The sequence below is a fragment of the Manis pentadactyla genome, chromosome 11 (assembly GCF_030020395.1).
Source record: "Manis pentadactyla isolate mManPen7 chromosome 11, mManPen7.hap1, whole genome shotgun sequence".
Classification (NCBI taxonomy): domain Eukaryota; kingdom Metazoa; phylum Chordata; class Mammalia; order Pholidota; family Manidae; genus Manis; species Manis pentadactyla.
In genome coordinates this window covers 119,498,861-119,522,759 of record NC_080029.1, presented here as the reverse complement: position 1 = coordinate 119,522,759, position 23,899 = coordinate 119,498,861, and the positions used below count along the sequence as shown (strand labels likewise).

Below are 23,899 nucleotides of genomic sequence, written 5' to 3'. Positions count from 1 at the left end.
CTGCTGCTGTTTTGTTCCTTCAGTTTTTCCTTTGTTCTTATATTCCACAGATAAGTGAAATCATTTGGTATTTCTCTTTCTCCGCTTGGCTTGTTTCACTGAGCATAATACCCTCCAGCTCCATCCATGTTGCTGCAAATGGTTGGATTTGCCCTTTTCTTATGGCTGAGTAGTATTCCATTGTGTATATGTACCACATCTTCTTTATCCATTCCTCTATCGATGGACATTTAGGTTGCTTCGAATTCTTGGCTACTGTAAATAGTGCTGCTATAAACATAGGGGTGCACTGATCTTTCTCATACTTGATTGCTGCATTCTTAGGGTAAATTCCTAGGAGTGCAATTCCTGGGTCAAATGGTAGGTCTGTTTTGAGCATTTTGATGTACCTCCATACTGCTTTCCACAATGGTTGAACTAACTTACATTCCCACCAGCAGTGTAGGAGGGTTCCCCTTTCTCCACAGCCTTGCCAACATTTGTTGTTCTCTCTCCTTTGGATGGCAGCCATCCTTACTGGTGTGTGATAATACCTCATTGTGGTTTTAATTTGCATTTCTCTGATAATTAGCAATGTGGAGCATCTTTTCATGTGTCTGTTGGCCATCTGTATTTCTGTTTTGGAGAACTGTCTGTTCAGTTCCTCTGCCCATTTTTTAATAGGGTTATTTGTTTTTTGTTTGTAGAGGCGTGTGAGGACTTTATATATTCTGGACGTCAAGCCTTTATCGGATGTGTCATTTTCAAATATATTCTCCCATACTGTAGGGTTCCTTTTTGTTCTATTGATGATGTCTTTTGCTGTACAGAAGCTTTTCAGCTTAATATAGTCCCACTTGTTCATTTTTGCTGTTGTTTTCCTTGCCCGGGGAGATATGTTCAAGAAGAGGTCACTCATGTTTATGTCTAAGAGGTTTGTGCCTATGTTTTCTTCCAAGAGTTTAATGGTTTCATGACTTACATTCAGGTCTTTGATCCATTTTGAGTTTACTTTTGTATATGGGGTTAGACAATGGTCCAGTTTCATTCTCCTACATGTAGCTGTCCAGTTTTGCTAGCACCATCTGTTGAAGAGACTGTCATTTCGCCATTGTATGTCCATGGCTCCTTTATCAAATATTAATTGACTATATATGTCTGGGTTAATGTCTGGATTCTCTAGTCTGTTCCATTGGTCTGTGGCTCTGCTCTTGTGCCAGTACCAAATTGTCTTGATTACTATGGCTTTATAGTAGAGCTTGAAGTTGGGGAGTGAGATCCCCCCTACTTTATTCTTCTTTCTCAGGATTGCATTGGCTATTCGGGGTCTTTGGTGCTTCCATATGAATTTTTGAATTATTTGTTCCAGTTCATTGAAGAATGTTGCTGGTAGTTTCATAGGGATTGCATCAAATCTGTATATTGCTTTGGGCAGGATGGCCATTTTGACGATATTAATTCTTCCTAGCCACGAGCATGGGATGAGTTTCCATCTGTTAGTGTCCCCTTTCATTTCTCTTAAGAGTGACTTGTAGTTTTCAGGGTATAGGTGTTTCACTTCCTTGGTTAGGTTTATTCCTAGGTATTTTATTTTTTTTGATGCAATTGTGAATGGAGTTGTTTTCCTGATTTCTCTTTCTGTTGGTTCATTGTTAGTGTATAGGAAAGCCACAGATTTCTGTGTGTTGATTTTGTATCCTGCAACTTTGCTGTATTCCGATATCAGTTCTAGTAGTTTTAGGATGGAGTCTTTAGGGTTTTTTATGTACAGTATCATGTCATCTGCAAATAGTGACAGTTTAACTTCTTCTTTACCAATCTGGATTCCTTGTATTTCTTTGTTTTGTCGGATTGCCGTGGCTATGACCTCCAGTACTATGTTAAATAGCAGTGGAGAGAGTGGGCATCCCTGTCTAGTTCCCGATCTCAGAGGAAATGCTTTCAGTTTCTCGCTGTTTAATATAATGTTGGCTGTGGGTTTATCATAGATGGCCTTTATTATGTTGTGGTACTTGCCCTCTATTCTCATTTTGCTGAGAGTTTTTATCATGAATGGATGTTGAACTTTGTCAAATGCTTTTTCAGCATCTATGGAGATGATCATGTGGTTTTTGTCTTTCTTTTTGTTGATGTGGTGGATGATGTTGATGGACTGTCGAATGTTGTACCATCCTTGCATCCCTGGGATGAATCCCACTTGGTCATGGTGTATGATCCTTTTGATGTATTTCTGAATTCGGTTTGCTAATATTTTGTGGAGTATTTTTGCATCTATGTTCATCAGGGATATTGGTCTGTAGTTTTCTTTTTGGTGGGGTCTTTGCCTGGTTTTGGTATTAGGGTGATGTTAGCTTCATAGAATGAGTTTGGGAGTATCCCCTCCTCCTCTATTTTTTGGAAACTCTAAGGAGAATGGGTATCATGTCTTCCCAGTATGTCTGATAAAATTCCGAGGTAAATCCATCTGGCCCGGGGGTTTTGTTCTTTGGTAGTTTTTTGATTACTGCTTCAATTTCGTTGCTGGTAATTGGTCTGTTTAGATTTTCTGTTTCTTTCTGGGTCAATTGTGAAAGGTTGTATTTTTCTAGGAAGTTGTGCATTTCTCCTAGGTTTCCCAGCTTGTTAGCATATAGGTTTTCATAGTATTTTCTAATAATTCTTTGTATTTCTGTGGGGTCCGTCGTGATTTTTCCTTTCTCATTTCTGATACTGTTGATTTGTGTTGACTCTCTTTTCCTCTTAAGAAGTCTGGTAGAGGCTTATCTATTTTGTTTATTTTCTTGAAGAACCAGCTCTTGGTTTCATTGGTTTTTGCTATTGTTTTATTCTTCTCAATTTTATTTATTTCTTCTCTGATCTTTATTATGTCCCTCCTTCTGCTGACCTTAGGCCTCATTTGTTCTTCTTTTTCCAATTTCGATAATTGTGACATTAGATCATTCATTTGGGATTTTTCTTCCTTTTTTAAATATGCTTGGATTGCTATATACTTTCCTCTTAAGACTGCTTTTGCTGCATCCCACAGAAGTTGGGGCGTAGTTTTGTTGTTGTCATTTGTTTCCATATATTGCTGGATCTCCATTTTGATTTGGTCATTGATCCATTGATTATTTAGGAGCGTGTTGTTAAGCCTCCATGTGTTTGTGAGCCTCTTTGCTTTCTTTGTACAGTTTATTTCTACTTTTATGCCTTTGTGGTCTGAAAAGTTGGTTGGTAGGATTTCAATCTTTTTGAATTTACTGAGGCTCTTTTTATGGCCTAGTATGTGGTCTATTCTGGAGAATGTTCCATGTGCACTTGAGAAGAATGTATATCCTTTTTCTTTTGGATGTAGAGTTCTATATATGTCTAGTAGGTCCATCTGCTCTACTGTGTTGTTCAGTGCTTCCGTGTCCTTACTTATTTTCTGCCCAGTGGATCTGTCCTTTGGTGTGAGGGGTGTGTTGAAGTCTCCTAGAATGAATGCATTGCAGTCTATTTCCCCCTTTAGTTCTGTTAGTATTTGTTTCACATATGCTGGTGCTCCTTTGTTGGGTGCATATATGTTTAGAATGGTTATATCCTCTTGTTGGACTGAGCCCTTTATCATTATGTAATGTCCTTCTTTATCTCTTGTTACCTTCATTGTTTTGAAGTCTATTTTGTCTGATATTAGTACTGCAACCCCTGCTTTCTTCTCGCTGTTGTTTGCTTGAAATATGTTTTTCCATCCCTTGACTTTTAGTCTGTACATGTCTTTGGGTTTGAGGTGAGTTTCTTGTAAGCAGCATATAGATGGATCTTGCTTTTTTATCCATTCTGTTACTCTATGTCTTTTGATTGGTACATTCAGCCCATTAACATTTAGGGTGACTATTGAAAGATATGTACTTATTGCCATTGCAGGCTTTAAATTTGTGGTTACCAAAGGTTCAAGGTTAGCCTCTTTAGAATCTTACTGCCTAACTTAGCTCTCTTATTGAGCTGTTATATACACTGTCTCTAGATTCTTTTCTTCTCTCCCTTCTTATTCCTCCTCCTCGATTCTTCATATGTTGGGTGTTTTGTGCTGTGCTCTTTCTAGGAGTGCTCCCATCTAGAGCAGTCCCTGTAAGATGTCCTGTAGAGGTGGTTTGTGGGAAGCAAATTCCCTCAGCTTTTGTTTGTCTGGGAATTGTTTAATCCCACCATCATATTTGAATGATAGTCCTGCTGGATACAGTATCCTTGGTTCAAGGCCTTTCTGTTTCATTGCATTTAATATATCATGCCATTCTCTTCTGGCCTGTAGGGTTTCTGTCGAGAAGTCTGATGTTAGCCTGATGGGTTTTCCTTTATAGGTGACCTTTTTCTCTCTAGCTGCCTTTAAAACTCTTTCCTTTTCCTTGATCTTTGCCATTTTAATTATTATGTGTCTTGGTGTTGTCCTCCTTGGATCCTTTCTGTTGGGGGTTCTGTGTATTTCCGTTTTCTGTTCGATTATTTCCTCCCACAGTTTCGGGAAGTTTTCAGCAATTATTTCTTCGAAGATACTTTCCATCTCTTTTCCTCTCTCTTCTTCTTCTTGAACCCCTATAATACGGATATTGTTGCTTTTGGATTGGTCACACAGTTCTCTTAACATTGTTTTATTCCTGGAGATCCTTTTATCTCTCTCTATGTCAGCTTCTATGCATTCCTGTTCTCTGATTTCAATTCCATCAATGGCCTCTTGCATCCTATCCATTCTGCTTATAAACCCTTCCAGAGTTTGTTTCATTTCTGCGATCTCCTTTCTGGCATCTGTGATCTCCCTCCGGACTTCATCCCATTTCTCTTGCGTATTTCTCTGCATCTCTGTCAGCATGTTATGATTCTTATTTTGAATTCTTTTTCAGGAAGACTGGTTAGGTCTGTCTCCTTCTCTGGTGTTGTCTCTGTGATCTTTGTCTGCCTGTAGCTTTGCCTTTTCATGGTGATAGGAATAGTCTGCAGAACTGGGACGAGTGACGGCTGGAAGGACTTCCTTTCTTGTTGGTTTGTGGCCCTCCTCTCCTGGGAGAACAGCGGCCTCTAGTGGCTTGTGCTGCGCAGCTGCACGCAGACAGGGTTTCTGCTTCCTGCCCGGCTGCTATGGAGTTAATCTCCGCTGTTGCTGTGGGCGTGGCCTGGCTCGGGCAGCTGCTCCAAAATGGTGGAGTCGCGTTGGAGCAGGAGCTGCTGGGAGGCTATTTATCTCCGTAAGGGGCCTCCCTGCTCCCTGCAGCCCAGGGGATTAGGGTGCCCAGAGATCCCCGGATTCTCTACCTCTGGATTAAGTGTCCCGCCCTGCCCCTTTCCGACTTCCAAGAAGCACCCGACAAAATAAAACAGTGACCACAAAAAAAAAAAAAAAGAATTTTAAAAATTAAAATATAAAAATATAAATAAAAAATGGCCACTCATTTTTCTTTATTCTCTGGTGCCAGCCTCATGCATCTGCTCACTGGACTTGCTGCCCTGTTTCCCTAGTATTGGGGTCCCTATCCCTTTAAGACTTCCAAAAAGCGCTCGCCAAAACAAAACAGCAAAAAAAAAAAAAAAAAAAAAATGGCCTCTCGCTTTTCTTATGTCCTCCGGCACCCGGCCTCCGGTGCCCGCTCACTGTTCTTGCTGCCCTGTTTGCCTAGCATCCAGGGCCCCCTGGGCCCATAGTGTGTCTGCACTCTGGCCCGGATGGCTGGGGCTGGGTGTTCGGCAGCCCTGGGCTCCGTCTCCCTCCCGCTCTGCCTGCTCTTCTCCCGCCGGGAGCTGGGGGGAGGGGCTCTCGGCTCCCGCGGGGCCGGGGCTTGTATCTTACCCCCTTCCCGATGCGCTGTGTTCTCTCAGGTGCAGATATGGTCTGGATATTGTCCTGTGTCCTCTGGTCTTTATTCTAGGAAGGGTTGTCTTTGTTATATTTTCATAGATATATGTGGTTTTGGGAGGAGATTTCCGCTGCTCTACTCACGCCGCCATCTTGGCTCCCATTATGTCCCTTCTTTTACTGACTTTGGGCCTCATTTGTTCTTCCTTTTCTAGTTTCATTAATTATGAGTTTAGACTGTTCATTTGGGATTGTTCTTTCCTGAGGTAGGCCTTTATTGCAATATATTTCCCTCTTATGGCGTTCGCTGTGTTCCACAGATTTTTAGTTGTATGAAATATCTTTTTCCATCCCTTTACTTTCAGTCTGTGTATGTGTTTGGGTTTGAAGTGAGTCTCTTGTAGGCAGCATATAGGTGGGTTTTGTTTTTTTATCCATTCAGTGACTCTGTGTCTTTTGACTGGTGCATTCAGACCATTTACATTTATGGTGATTATCGATAGGTATGTACTTATTGCCATGGCAGGCTTTAGATTTGTGGCTACCAAAGGTTCAAGGGTAATTCCCTTACTGTTTAACAGTCTTATTTAACTCCCTTCATATGCCAGTACAAACAACATAAAGATTCTTTTTTTTTTTCCTCCTCTTTCTTCCTCCTCCATTGTTTGTTTGTTATGCGTCATATTCTGTACTCTTTGTCTTCTTTTGGGTGACATCTGTTTAGGCTTAGGAATACTTCTATTTATAGGAGTCCCTCCAAAATGCACTGTAGTGGTGGTTTGTAGGCGGTACATTCTCTCAGCTTTTTCTTATCTGAAAATTGTTTAATCCCTCCTTCAAATTTAAATGATAACCTTGTAGGGTAGCGTATTCTTGATTTGAGGCTCTTCTGCTTCATTGCATTAAATACATCATGCCACTCCCTTCTGGCCTGTAAGGTTTCTGTTAAGAAGTCTGATGATGGCCTGATGGGTTTTCCTTTGTATGTGATCTTTTTTCTCTCTGTAGCTGCTCTTAAAAGTCTGTCTTTATCCTGAATCTTTGCCATTTTAACTATTTTATGTGCCGATGTTGTCTTTCTTTGGTCCCTTGTGTTCGGAGATCTGTGCACCTCCATGGCCTGAGAGACTATCTCCTTTCCCATGGTAAAATTTTCAGCAGTTACCTCTTCAGTGACACTTTCTGTCCCTTTTTCTCTCTCTTCATCTTTTGGTACCCCTATTATGTGAATATTGTTCTGTTTGGATTGGTCACACAGTTCTCTCAATATTCTTTCATTTTTAGAGATTCTTTTTTTCTCTCTGTGCCTCAGCTTCCTTGTATTCCTCTTCTCTAATTTCTATTCCATTTACTGTCTCTTCTACTACATCTAATCTGCTTTAAAATCCCTCCATTGTATATTTCATTTCAGATATGGAATTTCTTACTGATTGAATCTCCACCTTAAATTCATTCCTGAGTTCTTGAATATTTTTCTCTACCTCCGTAAGCATGTTTATCTTTTTAATTTTGAACTCTCTTTCAGGAAGATTGGTGAGTTCTGTTTCATTTGGCCTTTTTTCTGGTGTTTGTGAGATTTTGGTCTGAACCATGTTCTTTTGACATTTCATATTTCTCTGTGGTGCCCTCTATTGCCCAGAAGCTGCAGTCTCTGGAGCAGCTCAGCCCCTAGAGTAAGGTTGAGGTTCGTAGGGGAGCGGCGCTGGTGCCTGGAATGAGGAAAGATCTGTTTCCTTATTCCCGTCTGCTGTGCCTCTCTCCAGTATCAGACCCAGTGGGCTGAGCACACATGTGTAAGCCTCTGTGTTTTGCATCTCTAGCTGTTGTACTTGGGGCCTCCCTCTGGCTGGCCTGACACCAGTGCAGTGACTGCTGGTTTTCCAGCCCGTGCTTTCAGGCCAGGAGGAAGGCTTGGCAGGCTGTGTATCACAGTGGTGGGCCTTGGAGCTGAGTAGCCAGCCAGGGGGATGCAGTGCCTGAAACTCCCCGAAGTTCCCAATCTTCTGAGCTTAGCTAGCCCAGACAACCTTGTCCCTGTGTCCCTTCTCCCGCGCAGCAAGCTCCGTGCAAACCACTCCTGTTCAGCAGCCCTCTCGCTGCTAGGGATACTGTCAGACCACCTGCCTTTCCCTTGTCCCTGCGCGGCCGGATGTGGAGTGGATCCTGTCCTCCACAAACTGCCAGAATCTGTCTTTCAAGCACTCTGCTTGTCCCAGCTCGCCAACCTCCAGGGCAACACACATGTAGGTTTTGGCTCACAGAGCATATCTCCAGGGCCGGGTTTTCAGCAGTCCTAGGCTTCCACCCCCTCTCCCGCTCCATTTCTCTTCCTCCCCCCCCCCCCCAGTGAGCTGGGGTGGGGGAAGGTTTCGGGTCCCTCCGGATCAAGGCTTTCGTACGTTATCCTGTTTTGTGATATCTGCTCTGTTCGTGAGGTTTGTGTGCAGTGTGGTGCAGCCTTCTTTCCTGTTGCTGTTTTAGGGTAGTTGTATTAACTATACGTTCACACTATCTGTCGTTTGGGAGGTGTTGTGTGTCTCACCTGTCACCCTGCCATCTTGAATCCCTGTTATTTTTTTCTTACAAGTTAATTAATGAAAGCAGTCAGTCAATCAAAGGACCTTTTGGTTTGTTCTTTCCTCTTTGTAACTCCTCATTGTATGTTTGGGTGGCAAACTAAACTTTGTTTCCCTCTGAGTTATTAGAACTCATGTGGCTGGTATTATATCAAGAGAGGATTGTTAAGGACCATTCTGCCATTTGTTCTATGTTCCTTACCACACATTTTATGGAATTGTGTAAATGTTCCCAGGAGAAACTATAGTGAGAAAATTGTTTTTAATAATTGCTGTTGTTGCACATTTTATGGTGACCTAATTTCTTTTAAAGGTTATCCTATTAAATAAGCTCAACTCATGTTGCATGGTAGAGTACAGAGGTCTTAGAACTGAACAGATTTTGGTTTGGCCACTCCTTTTCTTTAGGTGAATTATTTGACCTCGGAGTCTGCTTTCGCTTCTTAAATGTGTATACAATTATATGTACATATTTACACAGAATTATCTCCTCGTATTTGAGGATTTAGTGAAATTGTATGTCAAGTGACTCTCTTAATGTAGAAGATATTTAGTAAATAGCTAATTTTCCTTCCTTAATTGGTAATCATCTATTCAGATAGTTTTTACATTAAGTTGGTTCTAAATAACTTCAATATAAAAGGCTAGTCTCAGCTCATTTAAAAATTTTTCTGAGCCAAGCTTTGAATAACTTTAGGGTCCAGCTATCAAGAAGAATTCTAGTGAAAATTTCCATAATATGTCTCATGATACTGTCAAGTCTACTATGTAGCAGAGGGATTAGAAATTACTATCTTGTTGAGACCAACCTCTCCCACCTGGTTATGGCTTCCTTTACAGGAACTCAAACATCTGTTTCATATGTGGCAGCACATTTTTCCAAGAGGTGGACCTGCTGCAGTACTTTGACAGATCCCAGTGCTACTTGGGCAGGATCTTTTGAATCCATAATCTATTCCCTCTATTTTAAGTAATTCTACAGCATAAAAACACCTATGTTATTCCCTGTCTTAATTAGTTCATAAGTTCATGTTTGTTCCCTCAAATATTGCCCTTCTGGCTTTACTCCTCAGTGTCTGTCAGTCTAATATGAGGTCTCTGTATGCTGCACAACTTCCTATGCATATATTTTTCCACTTGAAAGCCACTTTAACATAAATAATGTGTTTGATCATTATAAAATTCCTCATTGTAATACTATGATTATCTATGTAATACTATGAGCCACAAGCAGCAACAGTGGCTCATAATTTAAGAGACTTCTGCCATGGTGGTGAAGCAAATTAGTAGTGTGAGTGGGATTCCGTTCAGGCTATGTCCTTTATATTCTTTTTTCTTACATGATTTCCAGCATCTTTACTAACATTTAAGGTCAATTATTCTGATTTATGTACTGCACTATCAACTAGTAGTTAGAAAAAGCACGTTTTTTTTTCTAAGCATTCTAAGAAATACAATGTAGGGAAAAAAATGTCTGATTTGACTCTACTCTTCACTTTCTCTTCCTCATACCCACATTAAATACCTACTACATGCCAGGCTTATCATAGGCACTTCTTAAGGAGAAAGGGCTCTCATTATCCCATACAAAGGGTAAAAAGGCTGATAGTGTGAAAGCACATATTGATGTGCTTGTGGGAAGTATGCAGTAGTATTTTATCAAGTAAGACTAAAACGAGCTGAGTTTGATAAGAGAAATCAGCTGCCTTTCAGGGGAAAGGATTGTACTGTGGTTGGTTAATTACTTGCCTTATTCTTTGAAATTTACCATTTCATTGTGGTTTGAATGACCTCTAACAGCCAGTATTTGTATCTTAGTGCCTAACGATGTTTTCCAGAATCCTGGAAGACCTTGGGGCTCTTCTATAGTCCTCTACAAGTATATAGGAATTAACAGCCTTCCCCCTATCTCCAGAAGTTCCCAACCTGTTGGGAGATGGTATATAAGTGCTCCAGCTCCCGTACCTCATCAGTTTTATACTGTTTCCCAGAAATTACTTTGGGATTGAACTCCAGTTACCCACTGTGGTAGCTTTTCAGTATTGTACAATCTTCATTTTCTTCCTATTTTACTTCCTCATTCCCTAGGTACTTGTACTAAATCTTGGTCCTCAAGTTCTGCTTCCATAGGAAAATTAAGATAGATTTCTTAAAGCTTTTGGTCTGGTAGATTAAGCCATCCATAGTTTTTCTAATATTGTTGTCATCAGAGAAATAGCTAAGTACATGTTTTAAAAATTTTATTATGATTTTGGTGTTCAATGAGACCACTTTGTACTTGTGAAGAATATTTGATCATAGATAAAAAATGAAAATGTATTTATATTTTAGTGGTTCCTTCAATTTATTTGTCAATTTTTTTTCTTAAGGTATCATTGGTATACACCCTTATGAAGGTTTCACAAGAAAAACAATGTGGTTACTACATTCACCCTTATTTGTTTGTTATGCGTCATATTCTGTACTCTTTGTCTTCTTTTGGGTGACATCTGTTTAGGCTTAGGAATACTTCTATTTATAGGAGTCCCTCCAAAATGCACTGTAGAGGTGGTTTGTAGGTGGTACATTCTCTCAGCTTTTTCTTATCTGAAAATTGTTTAATCCCTCCTTCAAATTTAAATGATAACCTTGTAGGGTAGCGTATTCTTGGTTCGAGGCTCTTCTGCTTCATTGCATTAAATACATCATGCCACTCCCTTCTGGCCTGTAAGGTTTCTGTTAAGAAGTCTGATGATGGCCTGATGGGTTTTCCTTTGTATGTGATCTTTTTTCTCTCTGTAGCTGCTCTTAAAAGTCTGTCTTTATCCTGAATCTTTGCCATTTTAACTATTTTATGTGCCTATGTTGTCTTTCTTTGGTCCCTTGTGTTCGGAGATCTGTGCACCTCCATGGCCTGAGAGACTTATCTCCTTTCCCATGGTAAAATTTTCAGCAGTTACCTCCTCAGTGACACTTTCTGTCCCTTTTTCTCTCTCTTCATCTTCTGGTACCTCTATTATGTGAATATTGTTCTGTTTGGATTGGTCACACAGTTCTCTCAATATTCTTTCATTTTTAGAGATTCTTTTTTTCTCTCTGTGCCTCAGCTTTCTTGTATTCCTCTTCTCTAATTTCTATTCCATTTACTGTCTCTTCTACTACATCTAATCTGCTTTAAAATCCCTCCATTGTATATTTCATTTCAGATATGAAATTTCTGTGGTATCCATAGTGATTTTTCTTCTCTAACTTCTGAATCTGTTTATGTGTGTAGACTTTTTTTTTTCTTGGTAAGTCTGGCTAAGGGTTTATCTAAAACCAGCTCCTGGTTTCATTGATTCTTACTATTGTTTAATTCTTCTCTCTTTTATTTACTTCTGCTCTGATCTTTATTATGTCCCTCCTTCTGCTGCCTTTGCGCCTCATTTTTTCTTCTTTTTCTAGTTTCATTAATTTGAGTTTAGGGTGTTCATTTGCAGTTCTTCTTTTTTGAGTTTATTTTTATTGCTATATAGTTTTCTCTTAGAAGTGTGTTTGCTGTATCCTATAAGTTTTGGGCTGTTGAGTTGTTGTTTTCATTTGTCTCCATATATTGCTTTATCTGTTTTTATTTGGTCATTGATCCATTGATTATTTAGGCGCATGTTCTTTTAAGCCTCCATGTGTTTGTGGGCTTTTTTGTTTCCTTTGCACAATTTATTTCTGGTTCTTTAACTTTGTGGTCTAAGAAGTTGGTTGATACAATTTCAATCCTTCTGAATTACTGAGACTCTTTTTGTGGCCTAGTATGTGATCTATTCTTGAAAATGTTCCATGTGCGCTTGAGAGGAATGTGTATCCTGTTGCTTTTGGGTGGAGTATTTGTAGATGACTGTTAGGTCCATGTTTTCTAATGTGTTGTTCAGTGCCTCTGTATCCTTACTTCCTGTCTGGTTGGTCTGTCCTTTTAGAGTTGTGTGTTGAAGTCTCAAAAAATGAATGCATTGCGGTCTACTTCCCTCTTTAATTCTGTTAGTATTTGTTTCACTTATGTAGGTAGTCTTATGTTGATTGCATAGATATTTATAATGGTTATGTCTTCTTGGTGGATTGGCCCCTTTATCATTATGTAATTTCCTTCTTTGTCTCTTGTGACTTTCTTTGTTTCGAAGTCTATTCTGTCTGATACAATCACTGGAACTCCTGCATTTTCTCTCTATTACTTGCATGAAATGTCTTTTTCCATCCCTTCACTTTTAGTCTGTGTATGTCTTTGGGTTTGAGGTGAGTCTCTTGTAAGCAGCATATAGACGGGTCTTGTTTTTTTTATCCATTCAGTGACTCTGTGTCTTTTGGTTGGTCCATTCATTCCTTTCACATTTAGGGTGATTATTGATAGGTATATACTTAGTGCCATTGCAGGCTTTATATTCGTGGTTTCCAAAGGTTGAAGGATATCTTCTTTACTGTGGAAAGGTCTAACTTAACTCACTTAGTATGCTATTTGAAACACAATCCAAGGGTTCTTTATTTTTTCTCCCTTCTTTTTCTTCCTCCTCCACTCAGTATTGTATTAGATATCATATTCTGTACTCTTTGTGTATCCCTTGAGTGACTTTGTGGTTTGTTGATTTAATTTTGCATTTGCTTAGTAATTAATTCGCCTACTTCCTTTGCTTTGGTTTTATTTTCTCTGCTGATGGCTATGTAGCCTTAGTATCGCTTTCATCTATTGCAGTCCCTCCAGAATACACTGTATAGATGGTTTGTGGGTGGTAAGTTGCCTTAACTTTTACTTATCTGGAAATTGTTTAAACCCTGCTTCAAATTTAAAGGATAATTTTGCTGGGTAGAGTATTCCTGGTTGGAGCCCCTTCTGTTTCATTAAATACATCATGCCACTCCCTTCTCCACTGTAAGGTTTCTGCTGAGAAGTCTGATGGTAGCCTGATGGGTTTTCCTTTTTATGTGATCTTTTTTTCTCTCTCTGGGTGCTTTTAATACTGTGTCTTTTTCCTTGATCTTTGCCATTTTAGTTATTATATGTCTTGGTGTTGTCTTCCTTGGGTCCCTTATGTTGGGAGGTCTGTGTACTTTCTTGGCCTGAGAGACTTTTTCTTCCCCAGATTGGGGAAGTTTTCAGCAGTTACCTCCTTGAGGACACTTTCTATCCCATTTTCTCTCTCTTCTTGTGGTACTCCTATAGTATGAACATTGTTCCGTTTGGGTTGTTCACACATTTTCTTAATATTCTTTCTGTCCTAGATATCCTTTTTTTTCTCTGTACCTTAGCTTCTTTGTATTCCTGTTCTGTGATTTCTATTCCATTTACTGTCTCCACTACCTTTTGTAATCTGCTTTTCAATCCCTCCATTGTATGTTTCATTTCAGATACTGTATTTTCCAGAGTTTCTATCTCTTTCTTGAAGTTTCCCCTTAGATATTGAATATTTTTCTATAGCTCCAAGAGAATGTTTATGATTTTTATTTTGAAATCTATATGGAGAAGATTGGTTATTTCAGTTTCACTTCATCCTTTTTCTGGTGTTTCAGGGATATTAGTTTGTACTGGGTTCATTTGCTGTTTCATACTTGCAATGATTACTGTGGAATAGTAACTTTGTTTAGGCAGCTCCCTTTAGTGCCCAGAAGCTCTCCTCTCTGGATCTGTCCAGCACCTAGAGTGATGGCGGGGGTCCCAGGGAAGCGGCGTTGGTGTGTCCTGGGAGGAAAGATCTCTTTCCTGTTTCTTGGCCTTAGTGCTTGCCTCCATTCCCTGAGTCAGTGGGCTGAGTGTGCAGGGCGCAGTCTCTGCTTTATGCCCCTGGAGCTGCCACATGTGGAGCTGCCTGCTGGCTGGCCTGGTGCAATGGCAGGGTCAGTAGATTTGCTAGCTTGTGCCGTTGGGGTGGAAGGAGCAGCAGGCTGCATATCGCAGTTCTGTTCCTTGTGATGCGTTGCCTGCCAGGGGGATAAAGTGGCTGAAGCTCCTGAAATTCCCAACCTGCTTGGCTTAGGGTGCTGGGATAATTTTGTCCACCTGTTCTTTCTCCTGAGCACCAGGCTCTGCAATTCCTTGCCCCTTTAGCAGCTTCCTTGTCACTTTTGGGAAGTCTTTCAAAGCGCTTGCCTTTTTTTATTCTGGAGTGGCGGGTTTTGTTTATCTTTTTCTCCTAAGTAGCTGGAATGTCAGTCTCTCTGAGTATTCTGCCTTTCTTTGCTTTCCAACCCCTTTAATCCCCAGACCATCACATAATGTGAGTTCAAGCTCCCAGAGTATATCTCCAGAGGTGGTTGCTTAGCAGTCCTGGCCTCCTACTCCCTTTCCACTCCATTTCTCTTTCTCCTGCTGGTGAGCTGAGGGTTGGGGGAGGGCTTGGGTCAGGCCAGATCACGGCTTTCCTACTTTACCCTTTTCCATGAGGTTTTCTGTTTTCCCCAGATGTAAGCTGTCTGTTGCAGTCATCTTTATGTTCACACTTTCAGTTTTAGTTGTATTTGCTGTATTTTCATGTTATGTGTGGTTTGGGGAGGAGATTTCTGAGATATCTGCCTCACTTCTCATGCTGCCATCTACCCCCACACCCTCATGCTCCCTGACTTTACATCTTTTTTTTAAATATTTCTCAGTATTTTATATACATGTTTTGTTCTTTTTTGGGGTAGATAAAAACACTCAGTTATGAGAATCACTGCTACAACACTGAGTGTTCACAAGTAGAATAGCTTTTTCTTCTCCCACTTATTTGTTAAAAAAACATTTAGTAAGTCAAAAATTGAATGAGGTGTGTGTGGTTTTGGGAGTATGAAAATCAAGAGGTTTTTGAAAAGCTTTACTATAAGGTAAAGAAAAATATGTAAATTTAAAATTTTTTAGTGAGTATGACATTGGTATGTGTCTTAAAATTGTTTACCAAAAATTTTATAAGTAGAAATTTAAATGAATATATTCTCAGAAAGAACTTTTCTTGAAGTGAATTTAAAATGTTAAATGATCACATGTATCTTTCCATATAGAAAATAAAAGTTTTTTTTTTTTTTTTAGATAATTATTTTTTATTGAAGGGTAGTTGACACACAGTATTACATTACATTAGTTTCAGGTGTACAACACAGTGATTCAACATTTATATACATGATAATTCTAGGTACCAGCTATCACCATACCAAGTTGTTACAATATTTTGACTATATTCCTTATGCTATACATTACATCCCGGTTACTTATTTATTTTACAATTGGAAGTGTGTACTTTTTCTTGGTTGTTGTTGTTAGGGCATCTCTCATATTTATTGATCAAATGGTTGTTAACAACAATAAAATTCTGTATAGGGGAGTCAATGCTCAATGCACAATCATTAATCCACCCCAAGCCTAATTTTCGTCAGTCTCCAATCTTCTGAAGCATAACGAACAAGTTCTTACATGGAGAACAAATTCTTACATAGTGAATAAGTTACATGGTGAACAGTACAAGGGCAGTCATCACAGAAACTTTTGGTTTTGCTCATGCATTATGAACTATAAACAGTCAGTTCAAATATGAATACACATTTGATTTTTATACTTGATTTATATGTGGATACCACATTTCTGTCTTTATTATTTTTAATAAGATGCTGAAGTGGTAGGTAGATACAACATAAAGGTAGAAAACATAGTTTAGTGTTGTAAGAGAGCAAATGTAGATGATCAGGTGTGTGCCTGTAGACTATGTGTTAATCCAAGCTAGAAAAGGGCAATAAAACATCCACATATGCAGAAGATTTCTCTCAGAACAGGGAGGGTGAGGTTCTAAGCCTCACCTCTGTTGATCCCCAATTTCTCACCTGATGACCCCCCTGCGACTGTGCCTGTCTTAGGTTGTTCCTCCCTTGAGGAATCTTACCCGTCTCTGGCTAACCAGTCATCTTCCGGGGCCATACAGGGAAATGTTAAGTTGGTAAGTGAGAGAGAAGCCTTATTGTTTGAAATGGTTAGCTTTTTATTTCTTTGCATATTTATGCCCTGTGGCTTCTATGCCCAGCATTTGTCTTGAGGTATCTTTACCACTTGGAGGAATTATGATACTCGGTAAATTTGATATGAGGCACGAATTCTATTTAAGAATTCGTTGTAATTAGGAAGGAAGAAGAAAAGCTATAGAAGTAGCAGGCGGGAGAAAACATGGGAAGATTGATTATTTCTTTGACATATCTTCTTGTAGAGTAACTTCAGCATGTATAGATTTTAAGCTACTACTTAAATTGCGCACACACATTAACATAATAGGAGTATAGTTACATAACCAAAGCATACCTGTAATTACCAGCCATCTCCAGTGAAACCAAGAAAACCAGTTAGGCACCCTAGGCATTTGTGAAAACTTATCAATGATATGATGGTTATTATCTAACTGAATTTGAATAGTTTGAGAAAAATCAGACAAATTAAAACAACCCATTCCTGGGCACTGTTCACATCCCATATGTTCTTTTAACAGTAAATAGTCTGTAGTTGTAAGATTTTGGAGCGCTACAATTTGCACTTCTCCTAATTCTTGGTTGAGTTCCAACAGTATAGATCCAGTCAAATTTGTTGTTTTACTGTATGCACAGGCCAGCTTAGATATCTCCTTCATTCCCATGGCAAGTCCAGGAGCTGGTGGGATGAGTGCATCTACAGCTGTAGCAGTGCGTGGATCTTTGTTGGGGTTTTTTGATGATCATCTTCTGGCATGAGTCTTCCCGAGAGTGCTGATGTTGGAAGTTCTCTTTCATATCGTTTCTTAGTTCATTTTCGGGGTAGCCAAATTAGGCTTTGATCCTCTGTATAAACACAAACAGACCCTTTGCCTACACTTTTATATGTCCTTTATATCATTGTGTAGAACTCATTAGAGGTCACCACATAGGAACTGCATTTTTTTTTTTTTAATCATTAATCTACACTTACATGACGAATACTTTGTTTACTAGGCTCTCCCCTATACCAGGTCCCCCCTATATACTCCTTTACAGTCACTGTCCATCAGCGTAGCAACCTGTTGTAGAATCACTACTTGTCTTCTCTGTGTTGTACAGCCCTCCCCTTTCTCCCACCCCGCTATGGATGCTAATCTTAATACCCCCCTACTTCTCCCCCCCTTATCCCTCCCTACCCACCCATCCTCCCCAGTCCCTTTCCCTTTGGTACCTGTTAGTCCATTCTTGAGTTCTGTGATTCTGCTGCTGTTTTGTTCCTTCAGTTTTTCCTTTGTTCTTATATTCCACAGATGAGTGAAATCATTTGGTATTTCTCTTTCTCTGCTTGGCTTGTTTCACTGAGCAAAATACCCTCCAGCTCCATCCATGTTGCTGCAAATGGTTGGATTTGCCCTTTTCTTATGGCTGAGTAGTATTCCATTGTGTATATGTACCACATCTTCTTTATCCATTCATCTATCGATGGACATTTAGGTTGCTTCCAATTCTTGGCTATTATAAATAGTGCTGCGATAAACATAGGGGTGCACTGATCTTTCTCATACTTGATTGCTGCATTCTTAGGGTAAATTCCTAGGAGTGCAATTCCTGGGTCAAATGGTAAGTCTGTTTTGAGCATTTTGATGTACCTCCATACTGCTTTCCACAATGGTTGAACAAGTTTACATTCCCACCAGCAGTGTAGGAGGGTTCCCCTTTCTCCACAGCCTCGCCAACATTTGTTGTTGTTTGTCTTTTGGATGGCAGCCATCCTTACTGGTGTGAGGTGATACCTCATTGTAGTTTTAATTTGCATTTCTCTGATAATTAGCGATGTGGAGCATCTTTTCATGTGTCTGTTGGCCATCTGTATTTCTTTTTTGGAGAACCGTCTGTTCAGTTCCTTTGCCCATTTTTTAATTGGGTTATTTGTTTTTTGTTTGTTGAGGCATGTGAGCTCTTTATATATTCTGGACGTCAAGCCTTTATCGGATGTGTCATTTTCAAAGATATTCTCCCATACTGTAGGGTTCCTTTTTGTTCTATTGTTGGTGTCTTTTGCTGTACAGAAGCTTTTCAGCTTAATATAGTCCCACTTGTTCATTTTTGCTGTTGTTTTCCTTGCCCGGGGAGATATGTTCAAGAAGAGGTCACTCATGTTTATGTCTAAGAGGTTTGTGCCTATGTTTTCTTCCAAGAGTTTAATGGTTTCATGACTTACATTCAGGTCTTTGATCCATTTTGAGTTTACTTTTGTATATGGGGTTAGACGATGGTCCAGTTTCATTCTCCTACATGTAGCTGTCCAGTTTTGCCAGCACCATCTGTTGAAGAGACTGTCATTTCACCATTGTATGTCCATGGCTCCTTTATCAAATATTAATTGACCATATACGTCTGAGTTAATGTCTGGATTGTCTAGTCTGTTCCATTGGTCTGTGGCTCTGTTCTTGTGCCAGTACCAAATTGTCTTGATTACTATGGCTTTATAATAGAGCTTGAAGTTGGGGAGTGAGATCCCCCCTACTTTATTCTTCTTTCTCAGGATTGCTTGGGCTATTCGGGGTCTTTGGTGGTTCCATATGAATTTTTGAATTATTTGTTCCAGTTCATTGAAGAATGTTGCTGGTAGTTTCATAGGGATTGCATCAAATCTGTATATTGCTTTGGGCAGGATGGCCATTTTGACGATATTAATTCTTCCTAGCCATGAGCATGGGATGCGTTTCCATCTGTTAGTGTCCCCTTTAATTTCTTTTAAGAGTGACTTGTAGTTTTCCGAATATAAGTCTTTCACTTCTTTGGTTAGGTTTATTCCTAGGTATTTTATTTTTTTTGATGCAATTGTGAATGGAGTTGTTTTCCTGATTTCTCTTTCTGTTGGTTCATTGTTGGTATATAGGAAAGCCACAGATTTCTGTGTGTTGATTTTGTATCCTGCAACTTTGCTGTATTCCGATATCAGTTCTAGTAGTTCTGGGGTGGAGTCTTTAGGGTTTTTTATGTACAGTATCATGTCATCTGCAAATAGTGACAGTTTGACTTCTTCTTTGCCAATCTGGATTCCTTGTATTTTTTTGTTTTGTCTGATTGCCGTGGCTAGGACCTCTAGTACAATGTTAAATAACAGTGGGGAGAGTGGGCATCCCTGTCTAGTTCCCGATCTCAGCGGAAATGCTTTCAGCTTCTCGCTATTCAATATAATGTTGGCTGTGGGTTTTTCATAGTTGGCCTTTATTATGTTGAGGTACTTGCCCTCTATTCCCATTTTGCTGAGAGTTTTTATCATGAATGGATGTTGAACTTTGTCAAATGCTTTTTCAGCATCTATGGAGATGATCATGTGGTTTTTGTCTTTCTTTTTGTTGATGTGGTGGATGATATTGATGGACTTTCGAATGTTGTGCCATCCTTGCATCCCTGGGATGAATCCCACTTGGTCATGGTGTACGATGGTTTTGATGTATTTTTGAATTCGGTTTGCTAAAATTTTGTTGAGTATTTTTGCGTCTACGTTCATCAGGGATATTGGTCTATAGTTTTCTTTTTTGGTGGTGTCTTTGCCTGGTTTTGGTATTAGGCTGATGTTAGCTTCATAGAATGAGTTTGGGAGTATCCCCTCCTCTTCTATTTCTTGGAAAACTTTAAGGAGAATGGGTATTATGTCTTCCCTGTATGTCTGATAAAATTCCGAGGTAAATCCATCTGGCCCGGGGGTTTTGTTCTTTGGTAGTTTTTTGATTACCGCTTCAATTTCGTTGCTGGTGATTGGTCTGTTTAGATTTTCTGTTCCTTTTCGGTCAGTCTTGGAAGGTTGTATTTTTCTAGGAAGTTGTCCATTTCTCCTAGGTTTCCCAGCTTGTTAGCATATAGGTTTTCATAGTAGTCTCTAATAATTCTTTGTATTTCTGCGGGATCTGTTGTGATTTTTCCTTTCTCATTTCTGATACTGTTGATTTGTGTTGACTCTCTTTTCCTCTTAATAAGTCTGGCTAGAGGCTTATCTATTTTGTTTATTTTCTCGAAGAACCAGCTCTTGGTTTCATTGATTTTTGCTATTGTTTTATTCTTCTCAATTTTATTTATTTCTTCTCTGATCTTTATTATGTCCCTCCTTCTGCTGACCTTAGGCCTCATTTGTTCTTCTTTTTCCAATTTTGATAGTTGTGACATTAGACCGTTCATTTGGGATTGCTCTTCCTTTTTTAAATATGCTTGGAGTGCTATATACTTTCCTCTTAAGACTGCTTTTGCTGCGTCCCACAGAAGTTGGGGCTTAGTGTTGTTGTTGTCATTTGTTTCCATATATTGCTGGATCTCCATTTTGATTTGGTCATTGATCCATTGATTATTTAGGAGCGTGTTGTTTAGCCTCCATGCGTTTGTGAGCCTTTTTGCTTTCTTTGAACAGTTTATTCCTAGTTTAATGCCTTTGTGGTCTGAAAAGTTGGTTGGTAGGATTTCAATCTTTTGGAATTTACTGAGGCTCTTTTTGTGTCCTAGTATGTGGTCTATTCTGGAGAATGTTCCATGTGCACTTGAGAAGAACGTGTATCCTGTTGCTTTTGGATGTAGAGTTCTGTAGATGTCTATTAGGTCCATCTGTTCTAGTGTGTTGTTCAGTGCCTCTGTGTCCTTACTTATTTTCTGTCTGGTGGATCTGTCCTTTGGAGTGAGTGGTGTGTTGAAGTCTCCTAGAATGAATGCATTGCATTCTATTTCCTCCCTTAGGTCTGTTAATATTTGTTTCAGGTATGTTGGTGCTCCTGTATTGGGTGCATATATATTTATAATGGTTATATCCTCTTGATGGACTGAGCCCTTTATCATTATGTAATGTCCTTCTTTGTCTTTTGTTACTTTCTTTATTTTGAAGTCTGTTTTGTCTGATACCAGAATTGCAACACCTGCTTTCTTCTCTCTGTTGTTTGCTTGAAATATCTTTTTCCATCCCTTGACTTTAAGTCTGTGCGCGTCTTTGGGTTTGAGGTGAGTCTCTTGTAAGCAGCATATGGATGGATCTTGCTTTTTTATCCATTCTATTACTCTGTGTCTTTTGATTGGTGCATTCAGTCCATTTACATTTAGGGTGATTATTGAAAGGTATGAATTTATTGCCATTGCAGGCTTTAAGTTTGTGGTTACCAAAGGTTTAGGGTTAGCTTCTTTACTGTCTTACTGTCTAACTTAACTCGCTTGTTGAGCTATTATAAACACAATCTGATGATTCTTTATTTCTCTCCCTTCTTATTCCTCCTCCTCCCTTCTTCATATGTTGGGTGTTTTGTTGTGTGCTCTTTTTAGGAGTGCTCCCATCTAGAGCAGTCCCTGTAGGATGCCCTGTAGAGGTGGTTTGTGGGAGGCAAATTCCCTCAACTTTTGCTTGTCTGGGAATTGTTTAATCCCTCCTTCATATTTAAATGATATTCGTGCTGGATACAGTAGTCTTGGTTCGAGGCCCTTCTGTTTCATTGCATTAAGTATATCATGCCATTCTCTTCTGGCCTGTAGGGTTTCTGTTGAGAAGTCTGATGATAGCCTGATGGGTTTTCCTTTGTAGGTAACCTTTTTTTTCTCTCTGGCTGCTTGTAATACTTTGTCCTTGTCTTTGATCTTTGCCATTTTAATTATTATGTGTCTTGGTGTTGCCCTCCTTGGATCCCTTGTCATGGGAGTTCTGTGTACCTCTGTGGTCTGAGAGGCCATTTCTTCCCCTAGTTTGGGGAAATTTTCAGCAATTATTTCTTCAAAGACATTTTCTATCCCCTTTTCTCTCTCTACTTCTTCTGGAATGCCTATGATTCTTATATTATTTCTTTTATATTGATCACTCAGCTCTCTTAAAATTCTTTCATTCCTGGAGATCCTTTTATCTCTCTCTGCATCAGCTTCTCTGCATTCCTGTTCTCTGTTTTCTAGTCCATTAATGGTCTCTTGCATCTCGTCCATTCTGTTTTGAAGTCCTTCCAGAGCTTGTTTTATTTCTGAGTTCTCCTTCCTTAGTTCTTGCATATTTCTCTGCAAGTCCATCAGCATGGTTATGACTTTTGTTTTGAATTCTTTTTCAGGTAGACTGGCTAAATCTATCTCCCCAGATTCCTTCTCAGGGGAAGATGTAGCAGATGCTGAAGCTGTCTGGGTTAGTCTTGTCTGGATCATATTTTTTTGCCTTTTCATGTTGACAGGTGCTATTGACTGTCAGCTGGGAGGGCCAAAATTTTCACTTACTACTGGCCTTTCTTTACTGGGACAACTGCGACCCCTAGTGGCTTGTGTTGGGTAATTGCATGTAGAGTGGGTCTTTGTGTCTTGCCTGGCCGGAAGGGAGAAATTTCCCTTTCTGTGGGCGGAATTTGTCTCAGGCTGCTTCTCTGCTTTCGCAGCGCCCGGTGGGGTGATGGATGGGGGGGCTGCTTGACTGTTTGCCTCCGTGAGGGGTCTCAGAGCTGTTGCCCAGGGGGTTAGTGCACCCGGTTTTCCCTGTAATTTCCAGCTGCTGTACTGTGACCTGGGTTGTTTCCGTCAAGCTGTTAAGTCCCTGTCCCTTTAAGACTTTCAAAAAGCCCCCGCTTTTCTTTGTCACAGGTGCATCAGCTTCAGCACCCGCTCAGAGGTCTTACTCCCTGTTCCCCCAGTATCCAGGGCCCCCTGGGCATGTACTGTGTCTGCGCTCTGGCCCGGATGGCTGGGGCTGGGTGTTCGGCAGTCCTGGGCTCCGTTTCCCTCCCGCTCTGCCTATTGTTCTCCCGCCGGGAGCTGGGGGGAGGGGCGCTCGGGTCCCGCAGGGCCGGGGCTTGTATCTCACCCCTTTCACCAGTCGCTGGGTTCTCGCTGGTGTAGCTGCAGTCTGTCCACTGTCCTGCGTCTTCTGGTCTCTCTTTTAGGGCTAGTTGTGTTTGTTGTATTTTCAAAAGTATATATGTTTTTGGGAGGAGATTCCCACTGTCCTACTCACGCCGCCATGTTGGCTCCGCCTCCAGAAAATAAAAGTTTTAAATAGCATTCTGTCACTTAGTATGTATTTTGAACCGTATGTCTACCTGTATTCATTATCTCATTCTTATAGTGGCGAAAATCAGGGTGCACATGGTAGATACTTGAAAGTTTTTAAAAAATAAATGAATACTTTATTTCTCAAAAAGAAGTGTTTCATTCAATTCCATACTTACTCAGTGTTATTCAGTGATTATGTATTTAGTTCAGTAATTACCCACTTCCTTGGCACTGACTTGATACTAGAGATCTGTAGTGATTGACATAATAGTTCATGTGTTTACTGAGTGTTTGATGCAACATTCCATAGAAAGGTGGCATTAAAAAAATAAATAGCATGTGAGGAGGTTTTTGAAAATGTAAGGGACTGTGAGAAGATATAATAAAGGCATTTGAAGACTTACTATTTAAAGAGGATTTTGTGTACAATGTTAACATTTGACTTTTGGGAACTGAAATATAAGGACTACTCAAAAAAAGTAATATTTTTTATCTGGTAGTTCAGAACTATTTGAACTGACTCATATGATGTGTATTCTTTGACAAGTTTTATATTTTCACATTCACTCCTTTTGCTGACTCATTACCATGTTTATATTATTTTTAAGGAACTATTTATATCTAATATCAATATAAACATCTTTAT

General features: G+C 39.8%; 1 protein-coding gene across 8 annotated transcripts in view; it reads left to right on the top strand.

The window, feature by feature from the left end:
* Positions 1-23,899, top strand: part of MYO9A (myosin IXA) — a 358,540-nt gene that overhangs the window by 94,134 nt on the left and 240,507 nt on the right. The gene's annotated exons all lie outside the window — the stretch shown is intronic.